The sequence below is a fragment of the Lissotriton helveticus genome, chromosome 6, assembly GCF_964261635.1.
Source record: "Lissotriton helveticus chromosome 6, aLisHel1.1, whole genome shotgun sequence".
NCBI classification, from domain to species: Eukaryota; Metazoa; Chordata; class Amphibia; order Caudata; family Salamandridae; genus Lissotriton; species Lissotriton helveticus.
This window is the reverse complement of record NC_136067.1, coordinates 76,414,931-76,435,266: the sequence shown is the minus strand read 5'-3', so window position 1 is coordinate 76,435,266 and position 20,336 is coordinate 76,414,931. Positions and strand designations below refer to the sequence as shown.

General features: G+C 43.7%; 2 long non-coding RNA genes across 2 annotated transcripts in view; one reads left to right on the top strand and one right to left on the bottom strand.

Annotated features, from left to right (window-relative positions):
- LOC144762245 (uncharacterized) overlaps window positions 1–20,336 on the bottom strand; it is a 637,926-nt gene that overhangs the window by 104,639 nt on the left and 512,951 nt on the right. The window lies entirely within an intron of this gene.
- On the top strand, window positions 463–2,457 carry LOC144761218 (uncharacterized). The gene is made up of 5 exons (XR_013595634.1): window positions 463–533; window positions 865–937; window positions 1,143–1,274; window positions 1,385–1,487; window positions 2,021–2,457. It is a non-coding gene; the product is annotated as an uncharacterized LOC144761218 (long non-coding RNA).

Below are 20,336 nucleotides of genomic sequence, written 5' to 3'. Positions count from 1 at the left end.
TTCAGGCCTATTACCTTATTGCGGGGATACTCTATCCCCCACCTCCATTCTGTGTCACTAGAATTTGGAGTTCCCATATAGGTATATGCCATAGAGATTGATACATGCAGAAGCCCCACGGGCATTATCCGTACTGATTTCCCTTCAGCGCATTTAATTCGTCCAATTTTGCTTGTGAGCCACCTTGACAGATTGTATTAGGTTTCCTTCTACGTTTGACTGTGTCAATGCTTAGATCTGAATGGGCGGACACCGGGTTTTTGTTTGTAGCGTACTTCAAAATCCAGCTCATATGAGCACTAAGATGTTGATCGGCGCAAGTTCAATCGCACTGATCCGCCCTGCCTTTTAGATTTCTCCCGCGTTTAGCGCGTTTAAGAATCCCCACCAGACGATTGGTCCGGGCGTCCCGCGGGACCTTTAAAAATTCAGCCTTCAGGTTAATCTTTCTCTTCCGGGATCCACGGACCGAACGCCGTCTTTGTACGCGGCAGTATTGTTGCCAGATACTCGAGAGGATTTTCCGAGATCAGGTGAGGCCCCTTTATGCTACCGGCTGGCTGTCCCTTGTTACTACGGGATATCCTGCACTTGCTTGCGTTTACTGGTACTAGCCATAATTCAATATGCGACCTGATAGTTTCAGGTGGGCTCATACCACCCACCCGCTCCCTATAACAATTTTTTTGGGGGGGAGGTGAAGTTACCTATAGTAGCCATGCCCCTCCTTTTCTAAGTCCCGGTTCAGTCGCCCCGGTTTCGATCTCCCGGGGCGCGGTACCGCGGTAGGGGTGTGGGTAGGAAAGTCGCTTTTTTTCGGTCATGGTTACTAACACCAATTAATGGTTATTTTTTCCACAACAGAAGCCGAATTTGTTGACTGCCCGGCTTCCACTATCCTATTTGTTGAGTCGGCCGTCCTTAAAGAACTTACCAGGTAAACAAATCTACCCCATTAGGAAAGCTTTTATGTAGACTCAGGCCGTAGCCTCCCAGCAACATCGTATTCGATCTTTCTGCCAAATTGTACTAGGCAGCCTCGATCTAACTCAGATGGGAGGAAATATCTAGGTTCTCGACAGCGAGACCGGTTGATTATGTCCTTATTTTATTTTGATTATCACGGTCCTTATCCTCCACAGACCCTTGACCTACTGAGTCGTATTCCGGGACGCTAGACCGGTTGAACCCGATGGCCACTGAGTCCACCCTCATTTGGACCCTGGATTTCATGCGCCGAGAGTTTTAAACCACTCGCCTTGACTATTTTTTCGGTAAGCATTCCTTGGTGAGACATGGCCGCTGTGAATTTCTATTTGTTGCAGTGTTATTGAAATGTATCTAAGTGGGGCTACTGTTTCACTATCAGCATTTTCCTGTACAGCTTCTGTGTGGCTCCTGGCTTTACCTTTGCCCCCGTGGCCCACGAAACACAGTACAGGGGAGCCTGATGTTTATATCCCGACGTGAATCTATATCTCCACGTGGTAGGTATCGATCTTCCTTCCTACTCTATGGTGAAGAGAAACTGCTTGTGATAGGGCCCCCTGCGTGACCCCTTGTGGCACCTTTGGTTCCCTGCCTTAATAAACATGCGGACTAGAGAGACCTTTTTATGTGAAGACTCCCTGGGTGACTATGTAGCGCTATTTTGCTTTTCTGTTCAAAACAATAGGAAACCCTGTCCATTCCTCAACATTAGTGTTGTTTAAAGTTTGTGTAAAGTGTTTGTGATGTATGTATTTGGTTTGATGTGGTTGTGGTCCTTTGGCCACAGCAAGCGTCTGCCTGTGGGTATCCGCTGGGTCTTGGGTTATCTGAGCTAGTATTTGCAACTCTATCAAATGTTAAGCAGTTTCTCTAAACTCACTGTTGTTACCTAGAACGAGGTTGTAATTAAATGATCTATAAGTTAATAATGCAGGTTTCGTTAAGAAATACTTTGCAGAAGACTTAGATTGTTAAAATCATGATGTGTACTTGAAAATGTCAAACACTGAAATATACCTTTGTATTACAGATTGAATGCTGTTTTTTTGTTTTTTTGTTGTCCCATTTTCCCCGCCATCCCCTTTTATTGTACGCCCTGACGAAGGTGCGGCCCTGTGATCTGGCCGTGCACCGAAACGCGCATTGGCCGCTTATAAACTGTCCTGTGTCCTGACCATCTAGTCTCCAATCCTTATCCAGGAGACCTTCTAGGACGTTTGAATTTCGTATAACATCTGGCATTTTTAGATTGATGTATTTGGAATTAAGGTTGAAAGTTGAGAGCATGTGCGAATTGTTTGAGCTGTATGATGTTGCGAGAATGAGTGAGTGTGCTGTATAACTGATAGAATGAGTGATTGGATTTTTGGGAAACTGTTCAAAGTATCTTTAATTGCATTCTCGTGATGGATCTTTTATTTGTATGATTTGTGTATAAAATGATGATGGTCATCTTATTTAAAAAATGAAATAAAATATGAATGTATTTTTGGATAATGAATCGTTGTTGATTTAGTCCATGTTGTTCTGGGTCTCAGTGAGTTTATTACTGCTAATGGTATTATAGGACTCTAATTGAGCCCTGGCCATCCAGTAGAAGGGCTTGACTGTTTCGTGTTCTTAATTGACTCGTCTGCTCCTGGTTCTCTTCTCTCAGGTGTTGGTCATCAGCTAACATGCCTACATTTGTCCTCGCCTGGTGGTGGTTCTTTTCTCTCGGATGTTGGCCACTAGCTAGCATGTTTATACTAAAACAAGCCTAAGCAGAGCCTCTTCTTACCCAGAGCTACTGCTGGTAGCAGAAAGGAGAATATTGGAAAAAGGGGACAAGAGGAGATGCGTTAGACGACCTTGTGCTGGTGCAGGCAGGTTTGGCACAAGACAATTGGACCATTAGGCCAAAATGGGAACCACAGTTTGGGAATGATATAGAACAGGGGTACTCGTAGTACGGCCCGCGGGCAGCTGGCGGCCCGCCCGGCCTTAATTGGCGGCCCGCGGACCCTGTTGCCGTGCATGTCCTGACGTACATGGATAACATTTTAAGTTAAACAGGGAAGATGGCCGCAGGCGCATACGTTGTGAATACGTATTGAATACGTATTCACAACGTTTGCTCCTGCGGCCATCTTCTCTGCTTATACTTGCCTTTGATTGGACTGAGCCCCGTGACATCGCACCCGGCGCGAAGCACAGGCCCTTTAAAAGTCAGCTGTAACTAGCGCTGTAACAGCTGACTTTTAAAGGACCTGATAAGGAGCTTCCTGTGTGTGTGTCCGTGGTAACGACCCTCTCTGCAGCAGCCCCTGGGACTCTTCATCGCCTTGCACCAGCCATCGCGTTCCTTGCAGCAGCAGGCCAGGTGAATCTTCACTGAAGTCCTCGCTGCCCCCAGCCACGGATATTATAGAACATTGGGTCACAGATGGAATCCACAGTAAGGTGCAGGGTTATCAGAGTTAACCCTAGATCTGCCCCTTATGGGGCGGGGGCACAAAGTTCACTAGATACAATGTAAAATTTGTTTTGAAAAAAAAGAGGGTGGGGCGTCCATCTTAGACATTGAGCCGTGCCCCTACCCTATAACAACAAGGGGTGGTGATGGACAGAGTCTCTGAATTAAGCAGAGTACTCTCACCCAGTCAAGAGATCAGGGCTAGATCCAACACCGTTTTTTAGCTCATTGCACCATCCCAGTTTCAGAAACTGGCTGTATGCAAATTAGTCTGTCCCTGGCCCAGTGCATCATGGGAACAGGGCAGACCAGACTACAAAAGCCAATTCTTACACCCCTTATTGTAAATTATTTTGTCCACCCTAAGCGTGGAAGGGTATACTCAGACATGAGTCCCTTGCTCATTGCACCATCAGGATTCAAGCAAGCCGGGCCGAAGACGGCTGTAATGCCAGAAACCGGTCCCCGGAAGCTTGTTTCCTTCCCAGTGTAAGAATTGGCTTTTGTAGTTTGGTTTGCCCTGTTCCCATCATGCACTGGGACAGGAACAGACTAATTTGCATACAGGCAGGTTCTGAAACTGGGATGGTGCAATGAGCTAAAAAACGGTGTTGGATCTAGCCCTGATCTTTGGACTGGGTGAGAGTATTCTGCTTAATTCAGAGACTCTGTCCCTCACCACCCCTTATTGTAAATTATTTTGTCCACCCTAAGCGTCGAAGGGTATACTCAGACATGAGTCCCTTGCTCATTGCACCATCAGGATTCAAGCAAGCCGGGCCGAAGACGGCTGTAATGCCAGAAACCGGTCCCCGGAAGCTTGTTTCCTTCCCAGTGTAAGAATTGGCTTTTGTAGTTTGGTTTGCCCTGTTCCCATCATGCACTGGGACAGGAACAGACTAATTTGCATACAGGCAGGTTCTGAAACTGGGATGGTGCAATGAGCTAAAAAACGGTGTTGGATCTAGCCCTGATCTTTGGACTGGGTGAGAGTATTCTGCTTAATTCAGAGACTCTGTCCCTCACCACCCCTTATTGTAAATCCTACCCTATAACAGGCAGAACAGTCTTGGGGCCCACCCACCTAGATATCCAGCCATGTCCCTGCCCTGTAATGACCCCAGCAGTCTTTTTTACCCCAGACATGGGAAAGGTGGTGAGGCAGCATCACACTAGACACAATGTAATATTTGTGCTGAAAATAAGAAGGGGTGGGGAAGCCTGTCCAGGCACTGGGCACTCTCCATCCCATAATGGCCTCCAGCATCTTTCTGTCCTCTCTGTGCACAGATTAAGGTACTTTATCCCAATCTGCCCCACCAGGAAAAGAATTCCCTAGACTCCAGGAAAAATGTGTGTTGAAAAAAGAATGGGTGAAGCAGTCTGCCCAGGCATGGGGTCATGTCTCCGCCTCAAACTAGGCCTCAAGCAGTCTTTCTGTCCCACAAGGAGGACCCTACCCTAGAATTGCTTTTCAGTTTTATTGTCGTCCTCAAGACTCAGATTAGGGGTATTACCTCAAAGCTGACCCCCACAAGGGTAGAAATACCCACTAGACACCAGGGAAATTTACTTAAAAATAATACTGGGAGGGTTCTGCATGCCCTGGCATTGAGCCATGCTCCCCCTCTGACACAGCTCCATTAGTCTTTCTGTCTAATAACCTAGGGTTAGAATGAGAGAGTCTATCCCACCCACTCTGCCCCCACCAGGGGTACAGAGAGCCCACTACAGATCAAAGAAAATGTGCTCCCAGAAAAAGAGGGGGTAGGTGCTGCCCACCAGGCATCGGTTTGTGCCCACCCCATAAAAGCATCAGCTGTCTTTTTGCGCATCCAAAGGCCCGATTAGGGGATTTCACTTCAGTCTATCTTCCCCGCAAAAAAAGCCAACTAGACACCAGGAAAAGGTGGTCCCAAAAAAATAAAGGGGTGGCCGCCCAAGCATAGTGCTTTGCCCCCACCCAAGAATACCAAAAGCAGTCTCTCTCACCCCCAAAAGGGCAGGTGTAGGGGTTACTCCCCAATCTGCCTTCCTCCCGCGTGGTGAGAAAGTGCACATGATACCAAGGAAACTTACTTAAAACAAAAGAAGAGGTGGGGTGGCGGGGCGGGGCCCACCCAGGCATTGAGCTGTGCCCCATCCCATAATGGCCACAGCATTCTTTCTGCCCCTCCACTCCCCCCAGGGAAGAGACTGAAAGAGTTTGCCCTCAATCAGCCTCCCTTGCTTTGGAGGTAGGGGGCAGAAAATCTGATAGACACCAGGGGGAAATTGTTTTGAAACAAAAGGGGTTGTTGATCCCACCCTAGAAAAGGCAGAACAGTTTTTCTGAACTCCCTATGGCAGATTATGGGAGCTCTTCCCCCCAGTCTGCACCCAGGAGGGCATATAAACAAATAGACACTAGGTACAATTTGTTTTGAAAAAAGAAGGAAGGGGCTGTCCTCTCACACATCGGGTTGTATCCTCACCACATAATGGGTCCAGACGTTTTTCTGCTCTCCAGGGCAGAATGTGGGGTTTACCTCAATCTGGCTCTCAGGGGGCAGAAAGCCCACTAGACTAAATACCAGGGATTCCGTTTTTTAGGACAGAAATATGGGGTGGGAGTCGCCCACCGAGGTATTGGACCTTACTCCTATCTCAAAGGGGCCCCATAGACTTTCTGGCCTCAAAGGGAAGAAAGCCAACTAGATACCAGGGATTTTTTCAAAAGAAAGAATATGAGGAGAAGGTGATCAACCCAGGCATTGGTGCTTATCCCATATCTAAAGCACCAAATAATATTTCTTGTGCCCCCACTCCCAGGAGGCAAACTGGGGGTTTAGCCCCAATCTGCACCCTGGAGCTGGAGCCAGAAAGCCCAATACACCCACAGGTCATTCTCCTCTTCACATAAAAAAGAATGGTGTGGGGATGGACTGCCCGATTCATACCCTCACCACTTAGGCCCCAAAAGTGTGGGGCATCCTCCATCTAAACCCCTCCCCCACAGAAGATTTAAAGATTTACCCACAATATGAAACTGGAGCAGAAAAGCCTACAGGATGCCGCATATTTAAAAAAAAATATATATGTTGGGGTAGCCCATTCTGACAGTATGCCTCCCACCCTCCCCCATAAGTTACCACAGGGTTTCTGCCCACCTGGGGCCAATAGCATCCCCATGGCAAGAAGAGGAAACCTTGATTCTTTTGGACATAGTTTTGAAGTATGGATTTGGGGGGGGGAGTAAATCCCAATGTCATCCCGCGTGCCTTGAGTGAATGACTGCACTACAAATCCTGGCCATTTTCGAAACCTAGAGACCCAGGCAAATCCAGGGTAGTGTGGCCTGTGCGGATCTTACTAGGGGCATATTATCAAGGCAGGCAAAATGAAATTATCGCTGCTTTTGCGGCCGTTTTCGGCTGCAAAGCCTATTAGCAAGCTGTCGCTAACATCAGTTAGCGACAGCTTTTAGGTGATAGCGAGCAGTTTGGGGCCCGCTTTGCATGTCAGCGATATTTATCGCTAATGACATGCAAAGTGGGCGTACCCAACCAGTTAGGGACTGGAAGCCGTCGCTAACGTCGTTATCGCCTATTAGCAAGGCAGGCGTAGCGATAAAAAAATTAGCGGTAAGCACGAATATTGCTGATAACTAACGCCTGCTCAGACCAGTTCTTAGCCATTATATCCAATGGGAGGTGGATATTCTGGCTAAGACCCTATTGGCGATGATGCTTGAATATCGCTGGTTTTCCAGCGATATTCACGCATTTCGCCGCTATAGCTGGTTATTTTATCGCATTGGAGATAAACGTTGCTAATAGCACGTTATCCCTGCGATAAAATCCGGCGATGCTTGGCGATAAAAAAAAATTCGCTAAGCTTCTTTAGCGATAAATATATCGCTAGTTGTTGATAATATACCCCTAGGTTTACTTATGCAGATTGCCTTACAAATGTGGCTACAATCATGCACTTTCATTACATTTCTGTGAGGAAAGTATTCTGGAATCTACCGGGTTCCACATAATTCCTACCACTGAGCGTTCCCACAATTCTCTTCATAAAAACGGTACCCCTAAACTCAGTATCTAGGGCACTTTACAAAATCCCTAGGTTTTCTTTATTCTTTATAATTTTACTTTATGACACACAACAAAATATAATTATAAGCTTCAGTCAGTTGTTGGCTCTGGGTATCACCTGTTTTTGGACAACAAACACTGCATATTTCTGTAATAAGAAAGGTCTGATGGAAGTAATAGTAGATTACTTTTGTAAATTGGGCATCAAGTAAAAAAATTACAAATGAGTACGTTGTCACCTATTGCTATTTTTTCCAACGTTTTTCAATGTTTTTTTTATTCACCAATTACTTATTTTTAGCAGACCATGCACACAGTTTTTTTTCTTAGGGCTGGAAGGAGGTGGCAACACGGGTAACGAGAAGGTAGGGATGAGGCAACTCAGACAGTGGGAGGGAGGTGAATGCTATAACGGGACAGGTAAAAAAATTGCTTTTACGTCACTGGCGCTGGTCATCACCGCACAGTGCTTTTCCTTTTCTTATGGTAGGTGGGGTGGGGAACAACACAGGCAACGGAAGGGGTGGGGGGTTTAAGGGAATAAGCAACATGGACAACAGGAGGGTCGGTTGTGCAGGAATAAGCAACATGGACAACAGGAGGGTGGGAGGGAAGAAGCAAGACGGACAACAGGAGGGTTGGGGGTGGCAGGGAAAATGGAGCAGGGACAACTGGGGGTGGGAGGAAAGAACCATCACAGATAACGGGGGGAGGGAATAAGCAGCACGGAGAAGGTGGTGGGAGGAAAGAAACAACACAACAGAAAGAATAAAAACAAGCATTGACAAAACCAATAGGTCACGCCTATGCCAGAGTTACCGGCTTTGGCAATGAGTGTAATCCATTATGTACACTAGTGTGGCTGCTGTTCAGCATGGTTAAAAGTTAGTGGCATGAAGTTGTGTGGGGTGGGATAGATTGGAGTGGGGTAGATTGGAGTAGAGTGGAATGGGATAGAGTGGAGTGGGGTAGATTGAATTGGGGTAGATGGGGTGGAGTGGGATAGATTGGGGTGGAATGGGGTAGAATTGAGAGGAGTAGATTGGGGTAGAGTGGAGTAGGATATATTGGGGTTGACTGGAATGGGGCAGATTGGGGCAGAGTTGTGTGTGGTGGATTGCTGTAGTTTGGAGTGTAGTGAGGTAGACTGGAGTGGAGTTGGATAGACTGGAGTTGAATGGAGTGGGATAGATTGGGTCAGAGTGGAGTGCAGTGATTTGCGGTAAGTTGGAATGGAGTGGGGTAGACTGGAGTGGAGTCTGGTAGAGTGGAGTAGGGTAGTTTAGAGTGGGACAGATTGTGGTAGATTGGTGTGTGGGAGTTGGGTGGATTGAATTGGGGTAGAATGGGGTGGAGTGGGGTAGATTGGAGTAGAGTGGAGTAATTTGGGGTAGAGTGGAGTGGGATATTTTGTGGTAGACTGGAGTGGAGTAGGGTAGATTAGGGTGAAGTGGGATAGAGTGGAGTGGGGTAGATTGGAGTGGGATTGATTGGGTGGATTATGGTAGGGTAGATTGGGCTGAAGTGGGGTAGATTCGAGTGGAGTGGGGTAGATTGCAGTGATATAGATAGGAGTGGGTCAGGAGCGGCCTTTGCAGGTAAGAGCGGTTGGGCAAGGTGGGGGACCTCGAAAGACGACGAAAAGGAAAAAGTAAGTAAATACTAAATGTTCCTTCGGTGGCATCTGTTAAGTCACCCACCACCCGGCCCACCGCTCTTACCTGCACAGGCCGCTCCTGGAGTAGGGTAGATTGGAGTGGGATAGATTGGATTAGGGTGAGGAAGATTGGAGTGGAGTAGATTGATATAGGGTGGATTGGAGTGGGGTGGATTGGAGTGAAGTGGTTTAGTATGGACTGGAGTGGGGTGGATTTGGGTGGTATCTGGTACACTGGAGTGAAGTAGAGTAGAGGAGAGTAGAGTAGAGTGGAATGGAGTGTGATACATTGGAGTGGGGTAGATTGTGTGGACTTGAATGGTCAGAGTGGGTTAGATTGGGGGTAGAGTGGAGTGGCGTAGATTGGAGTGGGTGGATTGGAGCTGGATGGATTGGAGTGGAGTGAGATAGATTTGGGATGGGTGGAGTGGAGTAGAGTGGGGCAGATTGGAGTGGAGTAGAGTGGGTTAGATCAGGGTGGAGTAGATTGGGGTAGATTGGGAGGATTAGAGTAGGGTAGATAGAATGGACTGGGGTAGAGTGAAGAGGGATGATTGGAGTTGGGTTGATTGGAGTGCAGTAGGGTAGATTGGAGTGGAGTGAGTTGAATCGGAGTAGGGTAGAGTGGGGTGGGGAAGAGTGGGGGAGATACAGTGGAGTACCTTGAAGGGTGGTGGTGTGGAGTGGAGTGGAGTGTGATCGTTTGGGGTAAAGTGGGGTAGATTGGAGGGCAGTGGAGTAGATTGGAGTGCAGTGGGAGGGGTAGATTGGAGTGGGGTAGATTGGGGTGGGGTAGTTTGGGGAGGGCAGATTGGAATAGGGTAGATTGGGTTGACTTGGGGTGGGGTAGATTGGAGTGGTGTTGTGTAGATTTAATTGGGTTAGATTGGGGTACATTTGAGTGGGGTAGGCTGAAGTGGACTGGAGTGGAGTGGGGTGTGGTGGACTGGGGTATGTTGGAGCCGAGTGGGGTAGATGTGAGCAACGTGTGGTACACTAGGGTGGACTGAAGTAGATTGGAATGGTGTGGGGTGGGGTTGAATGGGTTAGATTGGAGTGGAGTAGATTGGAGTGGAGTTGAGATGAGTAGATTGGAGTGGAATGGGGTATATTGGGGTGGAGTGGACTGCGGTAGATTGTAGTGTAGTGGGATAGATTGAATCATAGTGGAGTGGATTGCATTGGTTGGAGTAGAGTGGGATGGGGTAGATTGGGGTGGTGTGGGTAAATTGGGGGTAGATTAAGGAGTAGGGTAGATTGGGTAGAGTGGTGTGGTGTGGGGGAGATTGGAGTGGAGTACATTGTGGTATATTTTAGCAAAGTGGTGTGGGGTGCATTGGGATACATTGGAGTGGTGTGGGATGGACTGGAGTGGAGTGGGGTAGATTGAAATGGGGTGGGGTGGGGTTAGTGGTGTGGATTGGAGGGGCACAGATTAGAGTGGCATGCTGTGTCATGGAGTGAGTGGTGTAGATTGGAGTGGCGCGGAGTCGAGCGGCGTGGCGTGCCATAGAGTGGAGTGGAATGTCATAGAGTGGAGTGTCATAGAATGGAGTCAAATGGCATAGAGTGGAAGGGCATAGAGTGGAGTGGCACAGTGTGGACTATGCATGGTGTGGTAGTGCACTGCCATTACAGACAACACATTCTCAATTGAAATGACCAGTACATTTGTACCAAAATACGGGTTTACTGCACACAAACAATAATGTGTGCAAATGTAATGACCTAGTGTATTGATTGTATTCAAATATTTGTTTCCACCACACTTCAGTATGGCACAAAAATGTGTTCCATTTGTACTAATTCTGATACATTTTGAAACATCAGCACAGTTCATTCTCTTTTTTTGTTGTTGTGTGCTAGGAAAAAATAATCCTAAACCCTCTCCTCGTACATGGATACTCTGCAGGACTGTCGAATAAATTCTCTCACTTTAAAGTCAAAGAAAGAAAAGTAAACACCAAGTGAGAGAGCTTGACATTTGACCTCTGTCTTTGAATGCCCTGCAAATGTGACAAGATAAGAACAAGATTTAAAGGCCTGTTTACAGAAAGCGAGTTTGTGGAAGAATATAGTAAACAATGTTTGGACAACGGGAGGGACATACTCAAGGTTGGCAACCTAATGCAAATAAAGCCAGCAAAAAGAAAGCCTGAAAATGTGAGTTACAAATCACAAAGTCAATTGTAAGCAATGGGCGGAATGCATTCCTAGGTAAGCTTCCTGAATGTCCCCAAGATGTCTTTAGCAAACCAGACAGCTGTGCTGTTTGGTCAACTGCACCCTAAAAATAGAACCTCAGTCACAGCACAAGCAGTGGAAGGATGCTAATCAAGATGGAGCAATCAGTACCTGGCTCATACACTGGCCAATTAAGAGGCAGCACATAAGAGTGAAAATGAAGCTAATGAAGGGTAAGCAGGGGGCGGGCTCCAAGGCCTTTGTAAAAAACAATATATCTTGCAAGCGAGAGCACATGGCCTAGTGCATGCGCTATCGCAGACGAGACCTAAAAATGGGCTACCTAACAGAAAAATGCAAAACAATGTTAAAAAAATTGTTTTTTTTACAACTTTCTTCCGAAAGCCAAGAAGATGGTATCTTAGCTCAACACACCTTTAGCTGTTCGTATATTGACAGAAATAAGATGTGCTTTCTTTAATTAAAAAAAAAATGTTTCTATATTTTGTCTATTTCCTAGGTTCTTTCCAGGGCAATCCACAAACTTTGGGGTACCTCCAGAACCTCCAACATGGGGGCATAAAGATGCAAATGAAAAGTGCCCCAAACAAAGGACTCAGCACTGAGGGTGTTGGGTGGGTGGGGGCGCAATCTCAACAGGTAAAAGGTTTAGCACAGGTAATCCCGTCCAACCAATTACAATACTGCTGGCATTCTATACAGGGTGTAAAAGTTCATTTTTAGCGATGAGTTGGCAAGTTTCTATGAGTATAAAAACGGAAACATTTTAAGTTCTCCGTGTGGATTATAAATAAGAACGATGGAACGTACTCTTTTTTTCAAAAATAAACTTTGGTTTTGATGAGTGTCACCCACTTCTTCCTCCAATGTTGCAAAGGTATTAGACTTGCTCCCCGAAATCTGTACTAATTTGTTATGGAGCTGAATAGCTGCCAAGTGGCCTCAAGTCACGGGTGACACCTTCACGTGCGTAAGGAACCCGTAGAGTTTCTACTCAGGTCACGGGACCCGCGCCCATCTCCTACGGGAGGGTTTTAAATACCCCCATGGTGTACGTTCTCTAATTTACACAACGCGCTTCCTCACCCAGGCACTTAAAATGGTTCCTTCCATGACTGGCGCCCTTCGAATTCCTTTCCTTCTTTCGGCCAGCTCGTTTGTCTTGTCCTGGCTTGTAAACCTCAGGTACGTTTTTCCCAGTCCTTGTCTGCCGCTGTGATTTTTTTTATTTGTATGTTTTTTTTTCTTGCTGTCAGTCCTTTCTGAGTGCATGTTAGAAAGGTCAAATGTTGCTTTAGCTTCGACTGACCACTAGTTTATTTACTTTTTCTATTCAGCATACTCGACAAAACTAAAACATAAGATCAGAACGGGTTGGGGTTGCTTTAAGTGGGGTGAAATAGGTTGAGGTCTACCCAATGTATGTATCAGAGCACCCAAACTACCCAGGTGCATTCTGGGGTTTGTAGTCTGTCTTGCCCTATTACAAAATCCGGTTTAGAGGTCCCAGAACGCAAATTACAAATCTGGAATGCAGGAGCTCGGCACACATGGACCTCTGAAAATTAAGAGGGCTGTATATTTTTCATACAAAATAATTGAAAATGACAACCCCCCTGGTTTGTACAATAGTCTGTCTTTCAGCTTTTGAGCAAACTGTGTTTTATCAGAAAGAGGAGTATGTGTTTTCACACAGTGGCCTTCTCGCGCCATATTTTAATATTAAATAATATGTTTAGGAAGAGCACAAGATTAGGTTTCACATGGCTCCTGAGAATGTCGCACATTCATTGAATTAATAATGTACAGAATAGTGAACTACACTTGAATTCACATATGTGACTAATAAGATACTATCTATCCCCCAGATTCATCAAGAACACATTTTGCTATTCCTTAATAGCAAAAATTACCGATTCGCTATTAAGGAATAGCAAAATGCTATGCATCAAGAAATCACTAAAAAAATAGCGATTTCTAATAATTGCTTAATTGCGACGCGCAAATTGCGAGTCGCAATTAAGGAATATCTCCCCATTCATTCCTATAAGCCTAGAGGCCCATAGGAATAAATGGGAAGACAATCTCAATTTGCTAATCGCAATTAGCGATTCGCAAATTGAGATTGCGATTTCAAGGGTGCAGGGGTGTCCAAACGACACCCTGTTGCACCCCCTGAAATTGATGTGTGCACATATGTTGCGCACACACATGCCCTTAGGGTATGTGTGTGCGCAACATGAAACTTTGAAAAATGCACTTTAGTGCATTTTTCAAAGTTTTTGCAAATTACCACGAAGATGTACTTCATGGTGATTTGCGTGCCCTAATAGCGAATTCGCTATTTTTTTCACTTTCATGCATTGCATTTAAGGAATCTCAATTTGAGATTCCTTAAATGCAAAGAATCGCAATTGAGTGAATTCTTAATTAGCGATTTTTGCATTTGGGATGATGCATCCCAAATGCAAAAATACCGCTCGCAAAGGGCCAGATTCTCAGAATCTGGCCCTTTGCGAGCGGATTTAAGCTTGATGAATTTGGCCCTATGACTGGTTAAAGCCAGGAAAATGTTTGCCTTATGCTAACTAGGCCTCAGCTAGGTCTCAACACCATCTTGTTCAAAATGGATGTCTCATTCTTCTCATTCATTGTTTACTATTTCTAATGCACACAGTCAAGTGAGTCTTGTTTGTTTGTTCCGATCGCCACTGTTCTCGAAGAAGCCTCTCTAGAATGTGCACATAAATGCTATATTTCTTCAAGAATCTTCTGCCTTTTTGCAGAATTGCATTTATTCAGAATGGTTCACTGGTGTTTTGTAACTAGTTTATTCTGACTTCTCCAGATGACATTAGCTTAGAGGAGATGAATCAATATTCATGTAGCGGGCTATTTCTGAGTTGGTCAGGCTGCATGGCCCTATTTAATTCAGTGTTCTGATTTGTTGAGAATCTATTTATTTTATTCACACCATGATAAATCTGCACTTTCCATTTTATTATATGAGAAGATTTCCTATATAAACACACACATTTTGGGAAAAGCCAGAGGTATTTTCAGTGCTACTAGGGATGCTGTCCGATTTCTTACTGATTATGATGCACATTTGGTACTTAGGGCCTGATTTAGATCTTGGCGGACGGATTACTCTGGCACAATGGTGACGGATATCCTGTCCACCAAAATATAAATCCCACTATATCTTATGGGATCTTTATTTCGGCGGATGGGGTATCCGTCACCGTTGTGATCGAGTAAAACGTCCGCCAAGATCGAAATCAGGCCCTTAATCTATTTAAGAATTTGCCTATTATTCTGTATTGTCCTATTACTGAGAGCCTCCATGACAATAACTTTATGAAGCTGCACCTTAACATTTCTGTATTTTACCTATTACATTTTTGTAATACACCATTATAAATTTCATAATTCTGCCTTAGAACTCACTTACTGAGACTTTTCTTAATTGACTGTATTTTGATATACTAATTTTGTACCTTATTGAGAGACACATTGTCTCATGAAATGAAGGCTTAACATTGTCTTCCATCCACACACCTGTGGGCCGGCCTGCTATTAAGGTGTTTCCAGGGAAAACCCGCACCCACAACATTTTGGTAGCAGAGGATGGTTTTGAAAGGATTGTGAGTATTAGTAGGGTGGGGTGTTTTAGTGTGCTAGTGATGCATTGTGGGAGTTGTAGTTGACAGTACGGTTTGTGTTGAGAGTTGGGTTGTGACATTTTTGGTTATGTGCTGTTGATTCTTGCTTTAGTTAGTGGGTTGATTACTGTGATTTTGATGCACTTGTCATATTTATAATTAGTGTTGAAAAGATTGTGGTTATACTAATTGTTGAGTATATCATTAAATTGGTTGTAATCCAAGAACTCAAAATATTGTTGTTGAACTTGTCTTTGCGGTAGTGTGCTTTGTGTGGCACTGCATTCACTCAAGTAGGGATTTTCGGAACTAACCAGTTTCTTTCCAGGTTTTGCATGTCTAATATGGATTGGTGCTATTTGTCACTTGGTGCACGGGAGTAAGTACACTAGTCAGAGAGGGATTGCTTCTGGACGGGAGTCTGTTTTAGTGTGAATTGTGTTTGACAAGTGCTACAAAGGTTGTGGTTTTGTTCCTAATTATTGCAGAGATTATTTTTCACTAACATGCTGATTTTCTCATGTTTAGGTTTAGCAGACAAGATTTATTTTGTTTATTTGTGTGCAGTCTATGAAAGAAAGGTCTGTGTATTATTTCCCCATTTACGGCTTCTTCATGAGTCACACTCTGATTGGTCTGTCTACTGATGAGACATGTTGGGTTTTGTGAGAGATGTCACCACAGAATTGCGTTGTCATTGGTTGGTTGCTGTTGTAGTAGCGCTGTGATTAGTTGACCTTTGGCATAGCTGGACTGGGATTGGTTATGTACGTTTACTTGTTTTGTGCAGTTCTTGGATTACTTTGAGTGAGAATAATGAGTACTGTATTTAAAAAAGCCCAAAGTTCCTACATAACTCCTATGGAGGAACAAAAGATTACATCAGAGAGCTTACCTGTTTACAAAATGCTCCCCAGAGGTCTTCAAACCTTTTGATGCCGGGACCCCCTTCTCAAAGGTTTTTAGGTGTAAGGACCCCCTCCTGACAAAATATTCTAGAACCTGTTACTCTCCATCAATAACCACAAACGCCCTCAATTCCCGTGGCAAATCATTTTTACGGTGGGGAAATATTATAAAACAGTGTATTTCGTAAAAAAATGTAGGTTTTCACTGCCAGGTAGCTACTTATAAAATAACTGGTTGTTTAAGTGAAAAATACATTTAAAAAGTTGTTACTCAGTGGGAAATGCACAATAGTACATTATGACACCTTTATTGTTTTAATGCACTTCAGAGGTCTATGTGTAACCAGGGACCCACAGAATTAATTCTTTGATGGTGCAGTGAAGAATAGTAACTTGTGCATTTTTTGTGCTAGAAGGCTACAGCTTGTTACAGAAAGCACTGTAAATATGTAAGTCATTATTTAAAACTTGCATTTTAGTAATGCCCAGGTTGTACATATATTTTTATTTTTCTACAAAACTGTCCTTTCAACACCTCCTGAGGTAGTAAGCCTTATACAAATTCAATCATAATGAAAGCACAACTTCACAGCTTCAATTGTTCTCTTTGCACTACCACTCAAATAGAATGCATCTGTGTCTTCACAAAGCTTTGAGTGATTCCATCAATTAAAACCAGTACCTGCTTTCAAGCATCCTTTATTTATATTTGCACCTAGCACATGTTTGTATTTCTTTCAGTCAACCTGCTGCACCCTGAGAGTTAACTGTCTGTGGGCTTCCATTTCACAGCACATGACACTCCAGCAGAAGCATATTAACTATTAGAAATAACCATCCCAGGAGGGGTGTCTTTTTCCAGAAAGTAGGGGAACGGCTATTTAAATATGTTTGCGAGTGCTTTCACTGCAGAAACCATCTTCATCACACGAAAGGTCGTGCGATTGCACTGTATAAATATAACATTTGGCAGAATTATGCCCCAATGAGAGCAAAGAATAAAACATTAAAAGTTAATAGAAATAAATCTTACAAATAATCTGCAAACATGTATTTAAAAGGAAATATAAATATTCTAGCACCAGGTGTCAAATGCCTTTCCAGTACAGGTTTTTTATTAACCACAATAAATAAATCGAAAATCAAAAGTATTTGTGTAGACTAGGTGAAAAAAAAAATGAAAAATGGCAAATTTCGAAATAGCAGAAGGTAAGGAAAGTTTGAAGTTGGGTGGTTCCGGCCTCTGATTTCCATCCCATTTTCCCCTTGCTGAGAACGGCCTGCTCCAGCCACCCCCCCCTTCAAGCCCAAATCGCACCACCTTCCCTAGTAGACACAGTGCATGAACAGGCCCAGCACAAGGCCAATTAAGCTAGTACTGGCCTCCTGCAGAGCCTGACTGCCTCCTAATGGCAGTTGTCGCCAAGACCCCTTCTCCTTCATCAGCTGGTGAGAAGTGTTCGCAATAGGATTGCTCTTCAGAGCAGCTACCAGTCCGAGGCTCTCTCTGGCACAGCGCTCGGCTGGGGAATGCGCCCCCCCCTTCCTGTGACTCCACGCCCCCCCTGGGGGTCGCACCCCACAGATTGAAGACCACTGTTGGCATTAGGCTCAATACCTGTACATGTATTTGAGACAGCATGTACCTCTGGTGAAATGGACAATTTAATTGAGAGGGTAACGTTAACATTATAATGCTAACATTTTTTAAACAGACAATGAATGAGAGAAAGCCACTACCTAGATCTACACAATGTGAAGCACTGCATACATGTATTGAATGGCCACAGAGAAATAGAGAAAGAAAATGAAGAAACAGTATGAGAGTTCATTGTGACAGTGGTCAGAGAACAAGTAGGATAATCCGGAGAGACTTTGCAATGGTTAATTAAACAACAGAGAAAAAGAAAGCTGATGAGGGTGACAAAGTAAAAGATTCAGATAAGGAGGACAACTTCTTAAATGATCTTTTACATTACAGACGTCCTCAGTATACCGATGCTGATACACAGGCACAAGTGTAGAGATCGTTTGTACCTGACAAAGTTGCAGCAAGTGAATAGAGTACGAGTTCACAGGGACTGATGGTGCTTACAGAAGGAGGTGCAAGTTCATCACCGAATGCAAGCGCTCCACCTGAGAATACATTGATGGCTTTACCTAGTATTAGTAGAGGTACTACTACTGTCTTTACTGATGAGCCCATTGCTGTGTCTGCGCCTGCCTCTTCTGAGCCTACTGTACTTCCTAAAGAGAGAGAGATTAATATTGCAAACTTAAAGATTGACTATGGAGATATTTTACAGGGAACAATTGACTTAAAGACAAACATGTCATATAATGTTGATGAAATGGGACACCTGATCAGAGAAGCAGCAAAGGTGCGCAAGTGAAGCAAATAATAAACTTGAGGATTTAGCTGAAGACTATGATTTGGAGCAGTAGAAATAGCAGAGATGTGTTTAGCAACTTTCAAGGCCCATATTAAAGATTTAATTGAAGGAATCAAGGACTGGCGAGATTTGAAGAAATGCAAAGAAAAGTGGGAAAAGAAGGTAGCCACTAAAAAGAAAAATACAGAGACAGGGAAGGTGGTTGTTAGGGTTTCAGAACCAGAATCAGTCGCAGAATTTCTATTAGCAGAAGTGCATGGATGAAATGATGTGCATTTTCCTTGGATTAGGGGTGATTTCTATGCCTTTACAACATATTTTTCATAACTGAGAGGAACCTGAGCTTGCTATAAGTCCTTCGTCAGTGGTTAAGAATACGCAGGTTTCCATCTTTGATTCCTCCTTCAGTGGTTGAGGAACCACCCTTCCATGTAATAAGTGTGGCTATTATTCATTCCGCAGTCACATAGTTGTGCATTTGAAGGGTTTTGTTTTGGACCTTTTGGAATAATTTATAGAGTTGAAAAATGTATAGCATATATCAATTGTACCATTTTCTATTTTATGTTTCCTTCTTGCATCTTATTACATTCTATAGGAAGTAGATGTGTTATAACCTGCTATGCTTTGGATGTATTCTGTGCATGTCTTCATTGTTCCCTGCTCTGCTCAGCCAGTGTGTGATGTCTTGGGATGTTGGTGAGGGACTGGCGGCTGAGTGACAGTTAGACAGTCGGTTGAGCAGGAAGGATGCTGCTCTTGGTAGGATTTCCCTTAACTAACTTGTAATCTGTAGCTAACTTGTAATCATCTTCAGTAAACCTACAATTTATTGATCCACCTAAACTGGCTACCCGAATCCTGCCTACCAAATGGGTCTTTTTATTTACAACATGCATGTTAATTAATTTGCACTATTTCTACCAATTTAAATTTGTTTCATAAATTAAAATTAAACAGTCCTTTCCACTAAACATGATGAGAATTTACCATAACACTATCCATTATCCACCTTACCTACCACTAACCATCCAGTTGTCTATATTAAGCACTACCAATCCCCCACATAATGTGCAGTGTTCACTATAGCATAGTACTATTTATTTATTTAGTGTTTTATATAGTGTGAACGTGACCCGTTAGGGTGTCAGAGCGCTTAACAGTGATATAGTGGTCCCAATGGAGACAACAGCAAGTATCATTAGAAACTCACGAGTGTAGAACAATACAATCAGAGGACAGGGAAAGAAAGGTGTGGTTACAATAATATCTGAACCTGAAAGAATATGTCGAATTAATTTGTTTTTACAATCAAAGGGCTCAGAATTCACAGTTCAGCTGAGCGTCCGGCTCTGTAAGTTAACGCGGCAGGGAACTCTGCAAGAGGTTGTATAGATCCCAATGCGCTTCATTTAGGAAGCCTTAAGGGGCTAGCAGATTATATATCCATAGGGAACGGATGATGATCAATAATCAGACGATTAGGTGATTGCTCTGTAGTGAGTTATGGAAGGAATTTACCCTTTTTAATACTTTTTTAAGACAGTCATTTTTCGTGTAGCTACTTCCCATTCATTTCAAATTTTAATTCAAAACTCATACCATCCCTCACGCATAACTAAATAACAAAAGAATACTGGCTGTTTCATTGCAATTTGGAATAAAACCTTAAACATACTGTACAACTACAGTGCTGTACAACACATCTAAAATAAAAGAAACCAATAGTTCTCATGGAGGCGAACTATTGGCTTTGCTAATGCTTGTTAAAACATGCATTTCGTTGGAACATATCAAATATCAGTTAGAGACTGTAATTCAGGCAATTTCTGTAAACTATGGATTTAAAAGTAATGAGAATTAAAAATATATATATTTATGTATATTTTTATACAGAGATAATTTACGTAGGATATCATGTATGTTACACTTCTATAATATAGTTTGATGAGTTACAGTGAGATCAAGAACCGAAAATGTATTT